The sequence below is a fragment of the Suncus etruscus genome, chromosome 11 (genome assembly GCF_024139225.1).
Source record: "Suncus etruscus isolate mSunEtr1 chromosome 11, mSunEtr1.pri.cur, whole genome shotgun sequence".
Taxonomy (NCBI): Eukaryota; Metazoa; Chordata; class Mammalia; order Eulipotyphla; family Soricidae; genus Suncus; species Suncus etruscus.
In genome coordinates this window covers 87,882,289-87,905,323 of record NC_064858.1, presented here as the reverse complement: position 1 = coordinate 87,905,323, position 23,035 = coordinate 87,882,289, and the positions used below count along the sequence as shown (strand labels likewise).

General features: G+C 36.1%; 1 non-coding gene across 1 annotated transcript; it reads left to right on the top strand.

The window, feature by feature from the left end:
• Nucleotides 1–22,160: 22,160 nt before the first annotated feature.
• On the top strand, nt 22,161–22,265 carry LOC126023735 (U6 spliceosomal RNA). The gene has a single exon (XR_007500812.1). It is a non-coding gene; the product is annotated as a U6 spliceosomal RNA (small nuclear RNA).
• The last annotated feature ends 770 nt before the right edge of the window (nt 22,266–23,035 follow it).

Below are 23,035 nucleotides of genomic sequence, written 5' to 3'. Positions count from 1 at the left end.
CTGGACCAATTGGTCACGAATCACTGGGAGGATTCCCAGATCTCCTGAGAGCTACTCAGGAGACAGCCCTGCCAAAAAAATAACTACCTTCCCTTATTTTCAAAAAATCACAGGTAGTCATATCTTTTTTACCTCATTTGGAATAAAAAAGTTTTTTTTCAAGGTTGGCCGGTCCATGTCATCAAAACTTCATGGTGTGTGATAGGGGGCTTGCCACAAATTGTAGGGAGTAAAGTTAGGGCAGATAAGAGACCAGTAGGACAATGATATTGAAAATAACTCTCTGGACAAGAACTGCTGCTGCAAGAAGATAAAGTGATAAACATGGTAGCCCTACACTAACAATATTGAAAACTACAGTGTATAAAAGAGAAAAAAATGAAAGAGTGAAAAAAAAGAAATGTCTGCCATCATTTGTTGTAAGTGTGTATCTCACAGTTATTTAATTAATAACAATAAAATTTAAATTAAAAAAACTACAGGGGCTGGAACAGTAATGCAGTGGTAGGGCATTTGCCTTGCATGTGGCTGACCCAGGATGGACCAGGATTCGATTCCCGGCGTTCCATATGGTCCCCCAAGCTAGGAGTGATTTCTGAGTGCATAGCCAGGAATAACCCCTGAGTGTCACCAGGTGATGGCCCTAAAACAAAAACAAAAACAAATATCATAGAGTAGATGGGCATCTACATGCAAAAGACAAGGGAAAGCATCACTCTCTGGTGAGACGATCATGGAGAAGATAGAAATTATTTTTGTTCCTAGAAATATTCTTCACTCCTATTTGGTTTATCTTGCTGCCCTTACTGCATATATGAGCTCAATTTAAGCATAATACCTTGAGATATAATTCCAATATGACAACAGACTCAGAAAGTGGTTTTAAAAATCTAGGTAAAAATCCCTTTCTCACACAAATATTCATTGCAGCGCTATTTACAATAGCCAGACTCTGGAAACAACCAAGATGCCCTTCAACAGATGAGTGGCTAAAGAAACTGTGGTACACATACACAATGAAATACTATGCAGCCGTCAGGAGAGATAAAGTCATGAAATTTTCCTATATATGGATGTACATGGAGTCTATTATGCTGAGTGAAGTAAGTCAGAGGGAGAGAGAAAAAAATGCAGAATGGTTTCAATCATCTATGGGTTTTAAGAAAAATGAAAGACATTTTTAACAGTATCTCAGAGACAAGAGAGATGAGGGCTGGTAGGTACAGCTCATGACATGAATCTCACCACATGGAGTGATGAGTGCAGTTAGAGAAATAACTACACTGAAAACTATCAGAACAACTTGAATGAATGAAGAAAATAGAAAGCCTGTCTCGAGTATAGGTGTGGGTGGGGTGGGGAGGAGGGAGATCTGGGAAATTGGTGGTGGGAATCTTGCACTGGTAAAGGGGAGTGTTCTTTACATAACTGTAATCATACAACTACAGTCATATTTGTAATCACGGTGTTTAAATAAAGATAATTAAAAAATATATTGATTGAGCCTGAATGTAGGAAAGAGAAGAACAAGCATCTAAGTTTAACCTTAAAACTTTAAGTTTCTAAGACCTCTAATGAATGAATCTTCATCCATCCTAAAATACTAAACAACCCATAGAGTTCTTTTTATGAAGTATGATGCCAAAAAGGTCAATAATTCCATTTTTCCCTAAGACTAAAAAAACGGAAAGTGTTAGGAATTAAGAGTATCTAAGAGGACTCAGAGAATATAAACACCATATTTGGAGACTATCATAGATGTAAAAGAACTCAGGATGTTAGGATCTAGAATAAGAATCCCAAATTGGTGTTGACTAGGAAAAATTTATACTTGCCCATTTCTCTATGTTCTGGTGGGACATTGGCACTCATGCTTTTGTTCTCATTAGTTTACTAACCCTGAGTTAGTATAAATAGAACATACAACTTTTCTTTCATCTGGTGTCTCAATCTACTGTTACAATCAGCCCTCCAGATTAGTTCTCACTGTGCTTTTATTTAATTATTTGTTTTAAAATCAGCCTACATCTAAAGCACTCTCAACGCTATGTTCCCTATAAACCTGAGCCTCCTGGCTCACGTCTCACAAAGAGAATGGCAGAAGCTACATAAACAATGATCCTTTGCTCTAGCTGACTCAGCAGGAAGATATCTAAGTTGCAGCCTTGAGCAATATAGAGGGCGAAAGCCTGTCATATCATACATACTCAACACCTCTTACCTGACACCCCACAAGCTTCTTTCACGATATCTTTTATGAAAAGAAAGACTTCTCATTATCTTCTTTCTCTGCACAATCTACCTTCATCTGTCCTTCAGGATCCACAGTAAATGTCACTGCTAGGGAAAAACCATCTCAGATAAAAGAATTTCATAGGACCAGTTGCATACATCTTTTCACTGCAGCAGTTTTAATGCTTAATAACAATTAATTTCCAAACTGTCTTCCCTTTATTATGACCTTCTTAAATGCTGAAGATATGCCTTTCTTTTTTCCTTTGCAACCTTAGCATTTAACAAAGTACTTGACTATAAAGCTTTAATAATTTTTTAGTGTATGGATATTACTGGGCAGAGGAGATAACTCAAGTGAGGGAGTGCATATCTAGATGTTAAAGAACTTGAATTATATTCCCAGCCCTAAAAAACCCCTACAAGCACGTCTGGGAAAAGATTCTAACCAAAAGCACCATTATGTGTCATAGAAAGAGATAGAGATGCAGTTATGGATATAATTTGACTTTCTAGAAAACTGAAAACTAACTAAAAAGTGCTACCACGTTTCTAATAGTGCTATTTTTTTCATGAGATAGGTAAATTAAAAGGAGCATGAAATTGGTGGTTTCTTCACCAAATATCAGCGATGAAGGAAGCACGACCATCTTTTCTAATGTACGTTTTTAATATCATTGATTCACTTTGGAACATTGTCATACAGACTGCCCCTATCTCCTATTAGGAAACAGGAGGATCTTCTTAACAGATAAAAGTCAGTATTTTAAATGTTATTAGCAATAGGAGAGGGAGCATCTCAAACACGATTCTGTAGCTTTAACAAATAAACATTTGGGAATTACCGTCGCAGTGTATTCAAGTCAAATTCTAGCTTGTACTCTTAGGCTGGAGAATCGATCCCAGAATGTTTTCTGAAGTCCATAGTTAAATAACACTTCCGGGGAAAATCTAATCATGTCTTGTAATTAGAGACCCAGACTTCTAACAAAAACCCTCTTCAAGGAGTCAATGCAATCTAAGTGTATTATCTACACCATTCTTCCTGGTAAAGCTGAAAATAATGCAGGAAAATTCACTTTGGCATTTGTGCAGAGTTCAAGCAGGACAATGAGGTGGTTAAAAGTATAAACTTAATTATCAGGTAGACTGAGGTTTGAATCAGTTAAAGCTCTTATGCTATGATGTGATTTTGGTAAAATAACTTTTTAAGATTCCAATTCTTGTCTCTAAAATGTGGGTAAAGTTTGTTCCTGTATGTTTGAGAATTAAGACCTGAAGAGATAGCTCAAAGGACTGAACCACATATTTTGAATGGGACCTTGGAATTTGATTCCTGGTCGCCTGAACACCAGCAGGAGTCACTCCTGAGCAATATGACTTGTATTATGTAAACCAAAAATACCAAAACAGATTGAGAATTAAAAGCTACAGCTGTTGGGGCTGGAGAGATAGCATGGAGGTAAGGCGTTTGCCTTGCATGCAGAAGGACGATGGTTCGGATCCCGGCATCCCATATGGTCCCCCGAGCCTGCCAGGAATGATTTCTAAGCATAGAGCCAGGAGTAACCCCTGAGCACTGCTGGGTGTGACTCAAAAACAAAACAAAACAAGAAAAACAAACAAACAAACAAAAGATACAGTGTTAAGTATTTATCATTTAATTTTAAAAAATCAATAAAAATCATATTGCTAATTAATAGTTATATTTTCTTTTTTTGTTTGTGAACTGATGGTTCAGTATAATGTATTTTTATTTTTAATAAATAAATTATTTAATTGAATCTTGATGAGATACACAGTTAAAAAGTTGTCCATGATTGAGTTTCAGAAATACAATGTACAACACCCTTCACCAGTACCTATTACCTTCCACCAATGTCCCCAGTTTTCCTTTCCCCCTTCCCCCTATCAGCCTCTGATAAACATTTTTCTTCTCTTTCTCTATTCCTCTCTATATATTCCTTTTGACACTGTAGTTTGCAATATTGTTAGTTAAAGGGTATCGTACATATCGCTTTATTTTCTACCAGCGCCCAGTTCTTATCAGAGCAGTCATTTTCAATAACATTGTTATAATGGTCTCTTCTTTACCCTAACTGCATTCCCCCTACAATTTGTGTCAAGCTTCTTACCATGAACTGGTACTCATAGCCTAGTCTCTATTGTCTTTAGATATTAATATGATAGTATCTTCTTTTAAATACCCCATATGAATGTGATCATTTGATGCCAATTCCTCTCCCTCTGAATCATTTTATTCAGCATAATACTCTTTTTATCCATCCACATATAAGCAAATTATATGACTTCCTTTTTCCTAACAGCTGCATAATATTCCATTGTGTAGATGTACCACATTTTCTTTAGACATATATCTGTTCTTGGTTAATTGGGTTGTTTCTAGATCTGGCTACTGTGACTAGTGCTTCAATGAACATAAGAGTGAGGAAGACTTTTCTGCATTATGTCTTTGGGTCCCTAGGATATATTCCTAGAAGTGATATTTCTGAGTCATATGAAAGATCAATTTCTAGCTTTCTGAGGAATGTTCATATTGTTTTACCAAAAGCCTGGACCAGTTGATATCCCCACCAGCAGGGAATAAGTTCCTTACTAGGAATATCTAGGAATCTTGGTCAAGAATTTAAACCTCTATCATTTATGAAATCCTAAAGAACTTCTTCATCTAAGACTGAGATCCAGGTATCCATTTTTTGTCTAAAGCCAAACAAGTATTTCATCTTTACCATGGACTAGTGGAGTCATTTCTGACTCATCAATTACCATCAGTTGTGGGAAAAATAGTATGTACATTAACTGGTTTCTCTGACATGAAATATAAACCTTTGGTTCTAGAAGATAAATAGATGTTGCAAGGTAAGAAATTCTCTAAAGACAGGAATAATATTCCCAATTGATAGAAGCTTATAGATTTGTTATTAAGTAAAATGTTTAGGATTCTTGCCTTGCATGTAAATAGCCATCAGCCCTACCAGGAGTAGGACCTGAGCACTTCCAAGTGTGCCCCACATACAAACCAGAAAAAAAAGAAAAGATGTGTAGGTATAGAACAATTGTACAGTGGGTAGGGCTCTTGACTTGCATGCAGTTGATCTGGGCTTGATCCACAGCATCCCATATGATCTCTGCATTCAGCAGGAATGACTCCTAAGTACAGAGCCAGGAGTAAGCCTCAAGCAGCACAAGGTATACTGCCAACAAACAAACAAACAAATGAACATAAACACACAAAAAAGAAAAGAGATAAGATGGAGCAATAAAATTCAGGACTGACATACTTATAAATTGCATATATTCACAGTAAACTACTTAAAATATTAAATTATTCAAGTAGGTGAGAAGCTTGCACAAAGATGAAGCAGAAATGAAAGTGATTAGAACCTAATTTCAATGCTATTATGTATCCCTATGCAGTTAGGAAAATCACTTCCTCCAGGTTTTATTAGGAACACTATTTTTTAAATCTAGATTCTCTATCAAATTATTTAGTTTTTCCCTAAGCTGCCCCTGAGAGTCCAAATTACCAGTTATTTCCTCCACTCTTTTTTTTTTTAAGGTAATTTTACTTTTGACTTTGAGTACAAAAGATGCAATTTTTTTCTGTCTTAAAGAAAGTTCATATAGAGTAAAGGGAAAAATGGGACAATGATGGAGGTTATCAAGTCTCTGGTGATGGTGGGAAGGGTCATGAAGAAGCACGTCAGGAATAAAACAATAATATTAAAACTGTTCAAATCATATTATCTCAAATGCGGGGAAACTTTTTAATGCTATCATTTGTATTCTAAAACTATAAAAAGTACTTATTCTTTTTTGTTGCTATATAGGATGTTGCTTTATAATGATGTATACATGAAAGTTACATAATGTTATAATACAATGTTATTTAAAAAATATCTTTATAGAGGGGCCAGAGAGATATAGCACAGCGGTAGAGCATTTGCCTTGTACAGAGCCCACCCAGGACAGACTGTGGTTCGAATACCGGAACCCAATATAACCCTCTGAGTCAGCCAGGAGCGATTTCTGAGTGCAAAGTCAAGAGTAACCCCTGAGCACCGCTGGGTGTGACCCAAAAACCAAAAAAAAAAAATAATATATATATATATATATTTATAGATAAGAGTACATAAGATTAAAATAATTTTTCTACTGATCAAGCATTTACCATGCCTTTGGAATATAATAGGCATTTAAAAATATTGAAGTAATGCAAACCTGGAACTTCATACTAATAGTCTATAACTCTGAAATTAATTAAATACAGCTTGTCTTAGGAAGGTTTTATGTACTGATCATTATATTAGATATTGAAAATAAAGAATTAGAATATTGACCTTAATTTCAAAAAGCTTAGACTTTTAATTATATTATATTTCCTTGCTGACTTTTTTTATAATCTCTTAAAATATTTTCTCTCATGCTCAGATAAATTTTGGTGTGGTCCTAAATATACATGTGATATATAATAAGTATGACAATAAAAATTATAAATATCGTGATAAAAATTATTTTAAACAATATTCAATTTTTGTGATCCTATGTCCATTGATGTGATTCCAAATGGAGTCATTATCTATAATTTAATATGCTAGAGCCTAAACCATGACTTTTAAATTAAGTGTTCTGCTCTAGAAACTTTTTCATTTCAATCATGTGGTTAAATAGAAACATTATACTTCTTTTTTTTTTCTTTTTTTTTTCTCTTTATTTGGATATCTTGATTACATAAATGATTGTGATAAGGTTTCAGTCCTATAAAGATCACCCCTCTTCACCAGTGCAACATTCCCGCCACCAAAGTCCCAAATCTCCCTCCATCCCACCCCACCCCCACCTGTACTCCAGACAGGCTTTCCAGTTCCCTCATTCATTCACTTGATTATGGTAGTTATTTCTATAACTGTGCTCACCACAAGAGTGAGCTGGTGTTCCAGCTCTCCTCTAATTGTCTCTGAGGATTGTTACAAAAATGACTTTTATTTTTCTTAAGACCCATAGATGAGTGAGACTATTCTGCGTCTCTCTCTCTCCCTCTGACTTATTTCACTGAGCATGATAGATTCCATGTACATCCATGTATAGGAAAATTTCATGACTTCATCTCTCCTGACGGCTGCATAATATTCCATTGTGTATATGTACCACAATTTCTTTAGCCATTCGTCTGTTGAAGGGCATCTTGGTTGTTTCCAGAGCCTGGCTATTGTGAATAGTGCTGCAATAAATATAGGTGTGAGGAAGGGGTTTTTGTATTGTATTCTTGTGCTCCTAGGGTATATCCCTAGGAGTGGAATAGCTGGGTCGAATGGGAGCTCAACTTCCAGTTTTTGAAGAAACCTCCATATCGCTTTCCATAGAGGCTGTACTAGACGGCATTCCCACCAGCAGTGGATAAGAGTTCCTTTCTCTCCACATCCCCGCCAGCACTGATTGTTCTCATTCTTTGTGATGTGCGCCAATCTCTGTGGTGTGAGGTGGTATCTCATCGTTGTTTTGATTTGCATCTCTCTGATGATTAGTGACGAGGAGCATTTTTTCATGTGTCTTTTGGCCATTTGTATTTCTTTTTTATCAAAGTGTCTGTTCATTTCTTCTCCCCATATTTTGATGGGATTAGATGTTTTTTTTTTTGTAAAGTTCTGTCAGTGCCCTGTATATTTTGGATATTAGCCCCTTATCTGAAGGATGTTGGGTGAATAGTTTCTCCCACTCAGTGGGTGACTCTTGTATCCTGGGCACTATTTCTTTTGAGGTGCAGAAGCTTTTCAGTTTAATGTATTCCCATCTGTTAATCTCTGCTTCCACTTGTTTGGAAAGTGCAGTTTCCTCCTTGAAGATACCTTTAGTCTCAATGTCATGGAGTGTTTTACCGACATGTTGTTCTATATACCTTATGGTATCTGGTCTGATATCAAGGTCTTTAATCCATTTGGATTTTACCTTCGTACATGATGTTAACTGGGGGTCTATGTTCGCTTTTTTGCAAGTCGCTAACCAGTTCTGCCAGCACCACTTGTTGAAGAGATTTTCTCTGCTCCACTTAGGATTTCTTGCTCCTTTGTCAAAAATTAGGTAATTGTATGCCTGGGGAATGTTCTCTGAGAACTCAAGCCTATTCCACTGATCTGAGGGTCTGTCTTTGAAGCCATCTACCACAAGCCAATGGCAAATATTATCCTCAATGGAGAAAAACTAAAAGCCTTTCCTCTAAATTCGGGTACAAGACAAGGCTGTCCTCTCTCACCACTCCTCTTCAATATAGTACTGGAAGTTCTTGCTATAGCGATCAGGCAAGAAAAAGATATCAAGGGAATTCAGATAGGAAAGGAAGAAGTCAAACTCTCATTGTTTGCAGATGATATGATACTCTACTTAGAAAACCCTAAAGACTCTACCAAAAAGCTTCTAGAAATAATAGATTCATATAGCAAGGTGGCAGGCTACAAAATCAACCTACAGAAATCAATGGCCTTTTTATACACCAATAATAATAGGGAGGAGATGGAAGTCAGGAAAGCAATCCCATTCACAATAGTGCCACACAAACTCAAATATCTTGGAGTCAACTTGACCAAAGACGTGAAGGACCTATACAAAGAAAACTATAAAGCCCTGCTCCAAGAAATAAGAGAGGACACACGGAAATGGAAACACTTACCCTGCTCATGGCTTGGCAGGATTAACATCATTAAAATGGCAATACTCCCCAAAGCATTATACAGATTTAATGCGATCCCCTTAAAAATACCCATGACATTCTTCAAAGAAGTGGATCAAACACTTATGAAGTTCATCTGGAACAATAAACATCCTCGAATAGCTAAAGCACTCCTAGGGAAAAGGAAAATGGGAGGCATTACTTTCCCCAACTTGAAACATTATACTTCTGTATCTCTATTCTCATAAATTATTAAGTCATTGAGAGTTCACATATACTCAAAAGAAATAGAAGAACTGAAGATTTCCAATTTGTTAGGACTATAAACTTTAAGTCAAATAGTATCACAACTTCTCTACTCATAAGCAATAGTAACATATTTATAGTAAAGTCTTGGGACCAGAGAGATGGTTCAACAGACTATAGAACATATTTTGAATGTTTGAGGCCTGTTTTCCATCTCTAGCATCACATTTCAGTCAAAATTCTACTAGAAGTAAGCCCAGTCATAGAATTGGGTGTAGCCCAGGGCCAGAGTGATAGTGCATCAGTAGGACATTTGCTTTGCACATGGCTGATCCAGGATGGCCCTCGGTTTGACCCCCAGTGTCTCATATGGTCCTCTAAACCAGGAGCGATTTTTAAGTGCATAGCTAGAAATAACCCTGATCGTCACGGGGTGTGACCTAAAAGCCGCCAAAAAAAAAAAAAAAAAAAAAAAGAATTGGGTGTAGCCCCTGAGCCCTGCTGGGTGTAGCCTGACTCCCAGCACCCATTCATTTTTATTTTTAAATATATTTTTAAAATTATTAATATTGGGGCATAACAGTTGTTTTTCACACAGCAGACCAGGTTGGTTTGATCCCTATCAATCACTACCACACTTACTCCTTCAAGCACCACAGGAGTAATCCCAGAACACAAAGCAGAAAATAAACCATAAGCACAGCCAGGTATAGTTCAAATCACTCTCACCAGAGACCTAATAATATTTATCACATAGGTTTTTTATGAATATCATATAATAACATTATATGGTTCTTATAATGCAACTAATCAATAGTATCTGGCTGATAGTAGGCATTTAGAGCAAAAATATTGTCCTGAATCCTGGTATTAAAACCAAGACAAAATAATGTTTTTCCTATGTTGTCTGGAACGAGCAGACATTGAATAAGTAACTAAAAGCATGAATTTTGTCAACCCAAGCTTTCTCTACTATTTCCCTTATTTTTTTTTAAAAAGTAAGTTCAAATAAGATCAAGACACAATATCACCTGGAATGGACATCCATAAATTAAACAAAACTAGTTCTTAGCAAATTATAGGCATTATGTTAAAATTAGAATAAGGGACAATAGCTAGATCCTGTGTAGAGATTGAGACAAATAAGATACTCTCTTACTATTCAAAAACTTCCTGAACAAATAATTCCAAAGTCAACATACCTTCATATTAATGGAGCTTCTACTAGTGGTCTTCACATCCCTGAAGGATCTTGTGTTTTCAAAGAGAACAAGGGTTTATCTACAAACCCTTATCTACAAATATCAATTTACAGTTATTTAAATGCATTGAAATTTGTTGTCATAAACAATAGTAAGCCAGGAGAGAACAGCAGGTGTTCTTACTGGCTCAGCAGTTCGAAACCCTCCAAAGTGATTCAATGGTATGTTTCTTGTTTTATCTAGAGCTCAAATATCGATTCCTTATGTCAGATGTGAAGGAAAGAAGGATAAAAAATTCAGATAGCATTCTATCTGCAACATATAATTGAGTGTTGCCAGAAATTCCACACTTGTTTATGAATTTTTTATTAGTCAAAATTCTATAATGGGGCCGGAGAGATAGCATGGATGTAAAGGCTTTTGCCTTGCATGCAGATGGTCAGTGGTTCAAATCCCAGCATCCCATATGGTCCCCTGAACCTGCCAGGAGCGATTTCTGAGCATAGAGCCAGGAGTAACCCCTGAGCACTGCCAGGTATAACCCAAAAAACAAACAAACAAAATTCTATAATGACCACCTCTAGATGCAAAAGAGATTAGGAAATACATGATTTTTTTCCCCCAGCAGGACAAATTTCCATGCTCAGAAATTTTAGGAATAAATCAAAATGAAAAATCAAGATTGGGGGCCGGGTAGGTGGCGCTGGAGGTAAGGTGTCTGCCTTGCAAGCGCTAGCCAAGGAAGGACCGCGGTTCGATCCCCGGCGTCCCATATGGTCCCCCCAAGCCAGGGGCGATTTCTGAGCACATAGCCAGGAGTAACCCCTGAGCGTCAAACGGGTGTGGCCCAAAAACCAAAAAAAAAAAAAAAAAAAAAAAAAAAGAAAAATCAAGATTGGAGGGCCAGAGCAAAAAGCACCTCAGATAGGGTGTTTGCCTTGCACGTGACCAACCTGTGTAATTCTACCTTTGACATCCATATAGAACTCAAATATTTCCCCCAAGCCTGCCAGGAGTAATTTCTGAATGCACAGCCAGGAGTAAGCCCTGAGTACCTCTGGTTATGACCCTAAAACAAAAATTTATGAAGATTGGGTTTATAATCAGAATGCTCTGCTCTAGCAATGATTTCCCAAGACTTGGGATGAACAAGAGTCAATATTCCTATATCTTCATCTTTACCTCATTTATTAAGCACTATAAAATAGAAATGTTATATTGGAGAGACAGTATAGTTTGTAAAACATGTAACTGACCTGGATTTGATCCTCAGGGTGACATAGGGTCCCTCATTTTCTCCAGGAATGATTATGAGCTTAGAAAAGGAGCAAACTCTTGAGCAATGACAAGTTGGTCCACAATAAATATTTATATTATTTTGTATATATTATATCTGTAATTATTATATCATATATGACATTATATATTATATCTATAATATTTTACATATTACATATGTGATATATTATCTTTTTTGACTCTTGCATAGGGGAGCTAGTACTTCTAGCAGGTCCGAGATAGGCACTCCCTTAGAGAAAGAGGTTTCTGTATCATAGAACCAGACTAGTCTCCAGCCAAGATAGCTTCAATGGAAAAAAAAATTATCAATACTTTTGTACAGGAGAATCTATGTAAGAAACTTCACCACACTTATATTGTTTTCAGTAAGGAAAATATTATTATATTGAGATAATGAATTTCTCCTTCCTGTCCCCTCATCAACAAACACACATGTATACATATACATATATGCATAAGCTGTACCCATCATCCTCATGGATATGAAAAAATAATTGTCACAAAATGACAATATTCCCAGGTCAGTGTAGAAATACACTTAAAACATAGAACAGCTTCCACAATCACACATAAACCAAAAGCCAAACAAAAATGACTTGAGAAATCACTTGCAGTACAGAAATCAAAATTTAACATCCACCAATTTTCTACTTCTCTGAAAATTTATGGAACAATTTTATCCTCCATGATAATTTATAAACATAGTCTCTATTAACTCTTACTTCCTTGAAATATTTAGCCCTTTTCTACAGTGAACCAGACAACAAATAGCTCATACCATTCACATTCCCCCTCAAATCAAAAATTTTCAAGTTAATTTTTAAAACAAGTAAAACAAGCTATTTAATTTAGACTGAGAGGGAATATAGAGAGAGGCCTTGATAATCATTCTTGGTAGTATCTTTGCAACCGAATGGAGTGTGATATTCTTATCACAGAACACAAAATAACAATTACTTGTCCACCTCCCTGAGCTAATGTTTAAAAGATTTTAGTGAAGAAAAAAAATGAGCCCTTAAGAATCTTGTCCCATGTACCTTTACTGCTTCACTTCTTGCCACTCCCCACTTTATTTATTTTTAAATAATATTTTTATTTAAGCACCATGATTAAAAACATGTTTATAATTGGGTTTCAGTCATAAAAAATACCAGTGCAACATTCCTACCACCAATGTCCCCCATCTCTCTCTTTTCTATTTAATTTTTAAATAATTTTTGTTTTGACCAAAGTGAATTACAAACTTTTTATAGTAATATTTTAGATACATAGCGACAATGAATTAAAGGCATTTCCACCACCAATGTTGTCCTTCCTCTACCCCAGTTCCCAGCATGCATCCCATATCCTCCTCCTTGCCCCCTGGGCTGCTAGTATAAATGGTCCCCTCTGTGGCTAGCTTGTTGTAGATTGGATACCAATTCTGCTGTCGTTGTCTTTGGATTTGGTGTTTAAGTTTGGTCATCTTTTATTTCTACTCAATGTTCATAGACTGTTTGGTCTTGGTACCCTCCATTATTTTCCCCTCAATTTATGAGGCAGAACAAGATGGTTCAAGTTATGTGGTTCTGTTTGAAGGTAAGGAAAGGGGGGGGGGCAAAATCAAAAATCAATTTAAGAGAAGAAAGGGGAAAAGGAAGAAAAACATAACAACCATACAAAAAATAACTACAATGACCCCCCAAAAAATCAAACAAAAATAACCTACCAAAAAAACAACCAAACTAAAAAGCACCTCAGCAATAAAAACAACAACCAAACAATAAAAACAAAACAAAGCAATAAAAAAACAAAAATAACAAAAAATTAATATGTGCTTCTTTTTTTTTTTTTTTTTTTTTTTTTTTGCATAGGCACAGTAAATATTGGGGAGAAAGGAATTCCTTTGTCCTAAGACAGTGGTCAGCAACCTGCAGCTCGCGAGCCACATGTGGCTCTTTACACTTTTAATTTGGCTCTTCTGTGTGCCAGGCGGCCGCTCCAGGAGTCAGGAGTCAGGACTCTGCTCCTAGCCTGACTCTCTCTCTCTCTCTCTCTCTCTCTCTCTCTCTCTCTCTCTCTCTCTCTCTCTCTCTCTCTCTCTCTCTCTCTCTCTCTCTCTCTTCTCTCTCTCCTCTCTCTCTCTCTCTCTCTCTCTCTCTCTCTCTCTCTCTCTCTCTCTCTCTCTCTCTCTCTCTCTCTCTCTCTCTCTCTCTCTCTCTCTCTCTCTCTCTCCCTGAATGGTATTGGGAAGAGGTGTTCTAGCTTTTGGGGCTCGAGGCAGAGAATACAAGGTAAAAGGCCATGGACTCCATGATCATCCTTTCCTGGCTATCTTGGTTTATTATTTCTTTCCTGCTACCCTACTTCTTCAGACCAGGTTGGGTGGGGTTTAGAAATACAGTGCCTGGAGTAAACTTAGAACATATTTTATTTTGCACAAAAGTGGGCATCTTCCATGAAGGGATTCTCAACCCAGAGTTTTCTTTTCTGTGGATTCTCATGTTCAGAGTACTCATGATTAAAGTTGTGAGCTAATGTCCTTAAATGCTATTTTTCATATTGATTATGACTTTCTGCATAATATAAGTGCCAATCAGAAATTTTTTGCAAGAGTGGAAACATTTCAATATCTCCTCATACACAGCTATCCCAGAATCAGATTCTTTTTTGAACACATCCATCTTATGTCTCACTGTAAAATCTACTTGTGAAACTCCCCTGCAGAGAAATATTAAGTTCATAGAGAAAATGAACAATGTCTGCCAAATACACAAGCTTAGCTACCCATTCCTTGTCCAACTGGGACTGTACAAAGTCAGAGTTCTGCTCTCATAGGAACTGCACTACTTCTTCCCTCTTGCCAACAAGGCAAGAGAGCACCCTTCCCCTGAACATCCACTTCACTTCTTCATGGAGAAGATGCTAGTAGTGGGCATCCATACTCTCACCCAGGGTGGTAAATAGCCTGGATCTGATCACAATTGTGAATTTCACAAATTATCTTTACTGTGTCATATGTCACAGAGTTTAGTTCAGCAGGGAATTTTTTTGAATCCAGTCTATCATACAATGAGTGAATACAATGTACGGGTGTGCAACTTCTGTTTCTTGTGACTACATAAAAACACTGAGCCATGCACAGTGCATCATCTGTACATGTACCAACACATCAGATTATTATTCTGAGTGAAATGAGTCAGAAGGAGAGGAGAAGATACAGAATAATCATTTGTGACATATAAGAATAATAAATGGCAATATGGTATTAATGTCTAGAGAAAATAGGGATGAGGGACAGGAGGACTAGTCCATGATAGGAAGCTTGCCATAAAAAAATGGTGAGTTCATTTAGAATAGAGAAAGGTACATTATGACATTGATTGTTGGAACATATCACTCTGGACAAGAACTGGATGCTGAAAATGGATAAGTGACATGCATGGTATCCTTTAATTAACAATATTGCAAACCACGGTGTCATAAAGGAAATTTTGCAAGCCTCAGTGTCATAAAGGAAAAGAGAGATAGAGAGAAAAAAGCAAAATGCCTGCCCCTGACATAGGCAGAGGAGGGTGAAGGGGAAAGAAACAAGGAACATTGGTGGTGGGGAAAGTGCACTGCGAAGGGTGGTGCACATTCTATGATTGAAAGTCAAGTATGAATAATTTTGTAACAAATATGCTTAAATAAAAAATTTTTAAATGTTTCAGGCACTCTATCATAATTCCTTTATAATATATCATATGCCTTTAACAAAGTGCCTTTTTTGTTTTTGTATGTATTTTAGTTTGGTTTTCTTGCAGCACACACTAAAGTGTCAATAGATATTTTTCCTTTCAGTGAAATCACTACTTTTCTCTGCAACACTGTCCTTGCTTTTAAAGATTGTTAAAAGGTTTTTCTCTTTTACCTGTTTCATCTCCATATTGTAGGGTTTCAAATTTTCAGCACATTTTGGTTATCAAGAGGAAACGTTTTGAAACGTTTTGCTTACTTATGATCAGAAATCAAAGCATTTTTCCTCGAGAAGGGTGTTCACTATCCAGAATTAACATACGATCAGTGAATTCAAAAACTGTATTTCATGATGGATGTTACTTCACATCTAAATCATCTTAATCATAAACTACAGGGGAAAGGAAACACAATTTTTTTGATGTTAGAAGAAGTTATTTTGTTTGAAAACAAATTATTTGTCTTTGCTCAAGATTTTGACAGAGAAACTTTGATTCACCTTCCAAGCCTGTTAAAACATCGCCAAGAAAATAATTCTGATATTGACATTACCTATTTTAAAACAGCACTTTTAAATATGAGGGAAGCTTTTCTCAAGAGGTTTCAGGATTTCAGAAACAGCAAAGCGATGTTGGCCTTTGTTAATAAAAAAAAAAAAAAACTGGATGCCACTGTAACGGAATTAAAATTATCTCCCTTTAATATCGACATTGGCAACTTTGAAATGCAATTTCTGGATTTTAAAAACAAAGAACTGTGGAGCTCGAAATTTGAACGTCTTTGTGCTAATTTAGAAAGATTGGAGAAATACAAATGTGAACTTAGTTCACAGAACAAGTGGTCTGCTTTGAAAGACATGGAGAAGGAAGATATGTTGATATTTTTACATGTGGAATAGTATTCCTGATTTATATAATCAACTAAAAAAGTTAGCGTTTGCTGTTCTTTCCTTGTTCGGTCTACATATTTATGCAAGCAATCATTTTTAAGCATGAATCTTATCAAGAGTAAATTGAGAAATCGTCTCATCGATGAGAACCTGGAATCGTGCCTAAAATTAAAAACAACATACAAACCTGACTTACTCAAACTATCCAAGGAAACGCAAGGCCAATGTTCACATTCGTGTTTATGACTTTGTCAGTCATTGTCAGGATGTAATTTTCTCTACATTATAAGGCAAATTTTATGGAATTTAACGTTATCGATAAATAATATCATTCTAAAATTTTTGTTTTATTAGTTGTGTTATTTGTATCCTCCCGACCTATGTGGATACTTGCATGCAGAATATTCTCAATAAAAACTTGTTGAAACTAAAAACAGTGTACCATCCTATGTATTTTTGGTTTTGAAAATGTGGATCTCGGGGCCAGAGAGATAGCATGGAGGTAAGATGGTTGCCTCTCATGCAGAAGGTTGGTGATTCGAATCCCCACATCCCATATGGTCCCCTGAGCCTGCCAGGAGCTATTTCTGAGCATAGAGCCAGGAGTAACTCCTGAGCGCTGCCAAAAGGAAAAAAAAAAAAAAAAAAGAATGTGGCTCTCAAAATAAATTTCAATCGTGGTTTTGGCGAGATCTGGCTTGGTTGGAAAAAAAAAAGGTTGCCAACCACTGTCCTGAGAGATACAGGGTTTCTCCACCCTTTAAGTATACTGTCATGGGAATAACTACAGGCTTCATACATGCTCTTTTACTCTCCCCTAGGTTCTTTGTGGTGTCTAAAAACTTTCTGCTCAGTTGTGGATGATAAAATCAGGCCTCTGTAACTAGAGATCTTGGTATTTGCACAGGTCATAGGATGGAGCCTAAGATGGAGTCTTTCTTTATGATTCTAGAAATTCTGTTTCATCACTGTTGTTTTAATCAGTCTGTAGTTGGTAGTCTTGGTTTTTGCATTGATCCTAGGACAAAGCCTAGAATAGAGTCTTTCATTATGTTTCCAGAAGTTCTGCTCAGTTGCAGTTGTCTCAGTCAGACCTCTGGAATTAGAGATCTTGGTTGTTGTACAGATCGTAGGCCAAAGCCTAGACTAGGGTCTTTTTTATTGCTCCCAGTATAAGTTCTGCCCAGTCATGGTTGTCAAAGTCAGTCTTCTGTAGTTAGTGATCTTGACTTTTTAAATGATGACGTGTCTTCTGATTTCATCTTATCATTAGGTGGTGAGGTAAGACAACCCACTCTTAGATCAAGTTTTTGCCATTTCCTCATTGTCAGGGTGTCATATCAAAACTGGAGTGTGTTGGTTTCAGAGCAGTATTAAGAATGTCCCAGAGGAAGTTTGGTACTTGGAGCTGTTGCAGAGAACTGTGTTGGCTCTATATCTGAGATCTAGGCAATGTTCCCCATCTCAATTCTCCCCTACCCCTGCTGTATTAGAGACAGTCATTCTACTTCTCTCACTCATTAACATCGTCATGATAGTTGTTCGTGTGGTTATTTTTCTTTTTTTGTTGTTGTTGCACTAGTGAAAAGGGTGTTCTTTTTATAACTACAACCCATCTACAATCATGTTTGTAATCATGGTGCTTAAATAAAGATATTATATATCTTATATATTGCAAAAAATAAAAATAAAACTGTGTATCTCACTCATTCCCCACTTTATACCTCTTCTCTTTATCAGGTTATGATCCTGGGGCCAGAGCAATAGCACAGCTGGGAGGGCGTTTGCCTTGCATACAGCCAATCCAGGATCAATTCCCAGCATCCCATATGGATCCCTGAGCCTGCCAGGTGTGATTCCTGAGTGCACATCCAGGAGTAACCACTGTGCTCTGCAAGATGTGGCCCAAAAATATCAAACAAAAAAAATATTCTCCTGGTCTCTTTACTTTCTGTTTATCGTTTCCTTTCCTAAATCTCTCCTCTAATGTATTCCTGTCCTCTTCTTCTGCTATTTACTCTTTAGAACACTGATGAGACCCCTCACTTTTGTACTTCTAATCTATTTTCTTCATTAGGTTGTCATATATACAATTATTATACAACTATAACCTACGTATTGGTACCATCTTTTTTACCACTTTCCAGTCTCATAATAAATTCCAAAAGGATAGCTTCCGTAGCTTTTTCCAGTTGCCATGTCCCTAAATATGTCTCATACATAGTAAACAATGACAAAATTTCACCCAAATCAGGCATCATGCTTCCTCTTAAAACTTATCAGATATGGGGCCGGCGAGGTGGCGCTAGAGGTAAGGTGTCTGCCTTGCAAGCGCTAGCGTAGGATGGACCGCGGTTCGATCCCCCAGTGTCCCATATGGTCCCCCCAAGCCAGGGGTGATTTCTGAGTGCATAGCCAGGAGGAACCCCTGAGCGTCAAATGGGTGTGGTCCCCCCCCAAAAAAAAACTTACCAGATATTTCTCAGTTTTGGCTATCTGGAACTTTGCTCTGCTACAGATGTAAGAATATGCAAATGAAGAGAATGTAAAATATTAAAGGTATTGTACAACAACCTGGGAAACAACTGGTGAAGGGGCAGAAGAAATCTATTGAATTATATTGTATTATATGCATCTGTTTTAATAAATTTTTGCAGAATAATTTTCTTGCTCTTTTGGTTTGATAAGTATCATTTATTAATTTCTTCTTATCAGTTAGAACGGTTATGCCCATTTAAAACTCATAAAATTCAACTACGGGGTGCCAAAGTAATGGCACAGCAGTAGGGCATTTGCCTTGCATGTGGTTGATCCAGGACGGACCTTGGTTTGATACCAGCATATAATATGGTCCCCCAAGCCAGGAGCGATTTCTGAGTAGTAACCCCTGAGCATCACGGGTTGTAGCCCAAAAGTCAACAAACAAAAAATAAATCAACTACTGACTATGAACCCCAGAAAACTCACACTTTTGACATTAAATTTGAGGTTCTAAGATAAAGTTGATATAGCCTCAACTAGTCACAAGAAGAAATTGGAAAAAGGTTAAGATGATTTGTTTTGACTCAAATTAGTGGGTATGTCCCAGATGGGACAAATTCACCTGAATCAAAGCTATGTTCTACTGTGTTAGCTTTACCTAACAAGTCTGTGAGTAATTTGGGAATGAAATCCAACCTCCTACGTATATCTCTCCTTCAAATAACCTATTACACCAATAAGTGCTATAATCTTCCCCTCAGGAATATGCAATGGCACAAGTCTAATCTCAAAACAATTCCCACACTGTACCTGCCAGAATTGAGGATAACCTATATGCATCTACTGTCCCAAACTGGTTGTGAATTCCTGTAGAGGCAAAGGAGAATCTTTTCTTTTCACCTTTTTACCCTGAACAGCACCCAGCCTTCTGGTATAATATATGTTTATGTCCTCTTGATAGATTTTGGAAGAGGATTGTTCTTAAAGAGAATTGGCATGATTAGCATTTAATTAGATCTTGCTAAATATTTTCATTGTTAAACTGATGCTTAATTCCATGTAATCTACATTTGATTCTAAAATTAATTATGCTTTTGATTGCATTCTCTCAAAACCATATGACTATTCCACTGTGGAGCTTGAGTGTTTTAAAATAGTTATTGAATCTCTTCAGAATTCCATTAACTTTTACTTCTTATCTAGCACGTTCAATCTTTTAATCCATAAAATTTGACTAATGGAAATTGATTTCTTTCTCCTAAATGTCATTTTCTTGTCACATCAAACCCACATTGTTTGTCGTAAGACATGGGCTTTGATGCAGTTGTTTCTGCTGTTAAATTTGTAAATTATATTTATATTTCTCGCTCTTGAATCTGACTTTGTTATTTTGAGTCATTTATTCTATAATATTATATTCTATTCCAGAGAAATTTTTGCTTTTTATTTTCAAATAAAAATTCATATACCATGTAATTGTTTATTACAATGACTAAGAGTTATACAGTATGTCAAATAAGCTTCAGTTCTACTCCATAAGCAGAGAATAGACCTTGGTTATGCTTGTCTTGAGTTCACTTCAACCTTGGTTATGCTTGTCTTGGTAACTGTCTGTGTGGCCTTGGTAACCACTAAACTTTTCTGAGCTTCACTTATCTCATTAGTCCCCTAAATAATGGGGTTGTAAGAAGATATATCTAAGATGTCTGGGAAATTTTCAGAAAACAGGGAACTGAATATGAGTTCATTATCTCTCCTAATAGTCTTCTTAGAGATTTTCCTTTCTTCCTAGTCCTGTTCCTGTTTTGTATCCTAAGGACCATGCTATCAAAATAGCTAATGAGGCTGTAATAGAATATTTCTAAAGGGAAAGTCTACAAGTCTTAAAAATTAATGTTGTAAATAAAAGAATTGAAGGCATTAGAAGGGAAGATACAAGAGAATTCTGGGACCAAAAGGCCCTCCTGGTCCCATCATGCTACATTGTTCTAAATTATAGTTTATACCTTCACCCAAAGACCTGTCCTCTGGGCTCACTTTTATAACTAGGTAAAAAGAGAATAAAAATTTGAATTTTTCTAGTATGGCTGAAATTAAATGAGTCACTTGGGAAGAGTTACAATTTTCTTGTGAATTTTGGCCACAGGGTGTCATACCCTAATGAGAAAAGAAGAGAACATATTAAAAATACATTTTAAAATGAAAGGCATGTAGAATCTCTGAAGTAAGCAGATAAGTGGCTATCAGTACATTTTCTGTTTCCCAAGTCCCTTTTCTCTTTAAAGTTTTATAATGGTGTACCTTAAAATTCACTAATGAAATAAAGCAGTGGGTGTGGTCAATTATCTTTCAGTTTTAAAATTCTTCTATACGGTACGAATTTCCTGTGAGATTCTTAAAATGATTCTTTTATTAAGTGTCAGTTCTACTACTCAGCAGTAATTAAACTGCTATTAAAGGAAATGTCAAAAATGATAAATTACCACTACAGATTATTCTTTTTTTTTCTATTCAGAAACTATTCAACCCTATATCATGTTGCTAAAATAGTAATTTTGAAGCTATTGAAGGAGAAAGTTTTCCAAAAAAATAACATTATTTTCAATAAACCATGTCTCAAATTCATGTAAGTTGGAAAGTCTGTGGCTTAAATATAATACACGGTGTCTAAATGACTGAAGTTCATTGAATCTCTTTTAAAACTACTTGGCCCTGAAGAAGTAAGCAACTAAAGCTGAAAGTAGTCACTAGGTTTACCTTAGGATACTGAAAATAAATTCATATTTTATTATTTAGTGTAAGAAGTAGAATAAGTGTTATTGAGTGAATGACTTTAAAAGAAATTTGAATTTATTTTTCTTGCTATAAAATTTATTTCTCGAGTCCTTAAATTGTATTTTTCTTCTTTGTTTTTTCTCAAAGTGAATATATTCCTTCTTTAGTTTCTCCAGTAGATAAGTATTCTTAGTGTCCTTATAATTGATTTAGACTTGATGGTTATTCAAATCTCTTTTAAAGTTCTTTCAAGTGTATAGTCCTCATACCAATTATCAGATTCTAGAAGACATTGTTTTTATCATTTAAAAACGTAAATAATAATTGATATTATTCAGAAAAATTATTCACTCACTAACACTTATTTTATTTTTTACTTTCACCAAATTTGGAAACATTTTATCATATATTTCTTTAAATTGATATTAATTTAAGTCAATTAATCAATTGATATTTCAGTTGTTTCAATTATATTCAAGACCTGTTCTTCTGTTGAAATATCTGATAAAATGTTTCCAAATTTGGTGAAAGTGACAAACTGAGATATCTAACTACAATGAATTTTCATCAGGATAAAAATATATACTAAAAAAGAACATCAAAGTCACATTATAAAACCAATGTACGTAATTAAGTATCTCGCTTCGACAGCACATATACTAAACTTGGAACTATACAGAGATTAATACCTCCCCTACGCAAGGATAACATGCAAATTCGTTAAGCATTCCATATTTTTCAATTTATTAAGGTATATTTATCTAATGATTTTCATTCGTATATTCTAACTTCACTGACTTATTTTCCTCAATTTAGTTATCAAGTTGGAAGTGAATACATAATTTTGGCAAGATGATACTTTTAAGGTGGACTCTCTTTTCAGTGCTCCTCATCTGTGCTCTATTATTATAGAGTTACTGTTTAATACTTGTAGTTGTGTTCTCCATGTTTGTATTGTACAAGAAATTCTCTTTCAGATCTGCTCTACTCTGCATTTGGAAAAAAAATTGTGAGTTTGAACTTGTTTTTCTACCCAGTCTGCTGGCCATTATGTTTTGAAGCGCTTTTTTTTTTAAATATCTTTATTTAAACATCTTGATTACAAATATAATTGTGATTAGGTTTCAGTCATGTAAAGAACACCCCCCTTCACCGGTGCAACATTACCACCACCGATGTCCCAAATCTCCCTCCATCCCACCCACCCCCACCTGTACTCTAGACAGGCTTTCCAGTTCCCTCATTCATTCACATGGTTATGGTAGTTCTCAGTGTAGTTATTTCTATAACTGCACTCACCACTCTTTGTGGTGAGCTTCTTGAAGTGAGCTGGAAGTTCCAGCCCTCCTCTCATTGTCTCTGAAGAGTTGCAAAAATGACTGTTATTTTTCTTAAAACCCATAGATGAGTGAGACTATTCTGCGTCTATCTCTCTCCCTCTGACTTATTTCACTCAGCATGATAGATTCCAGGTACATCCATGTATAGGAAAATTTCATGACTTCATGT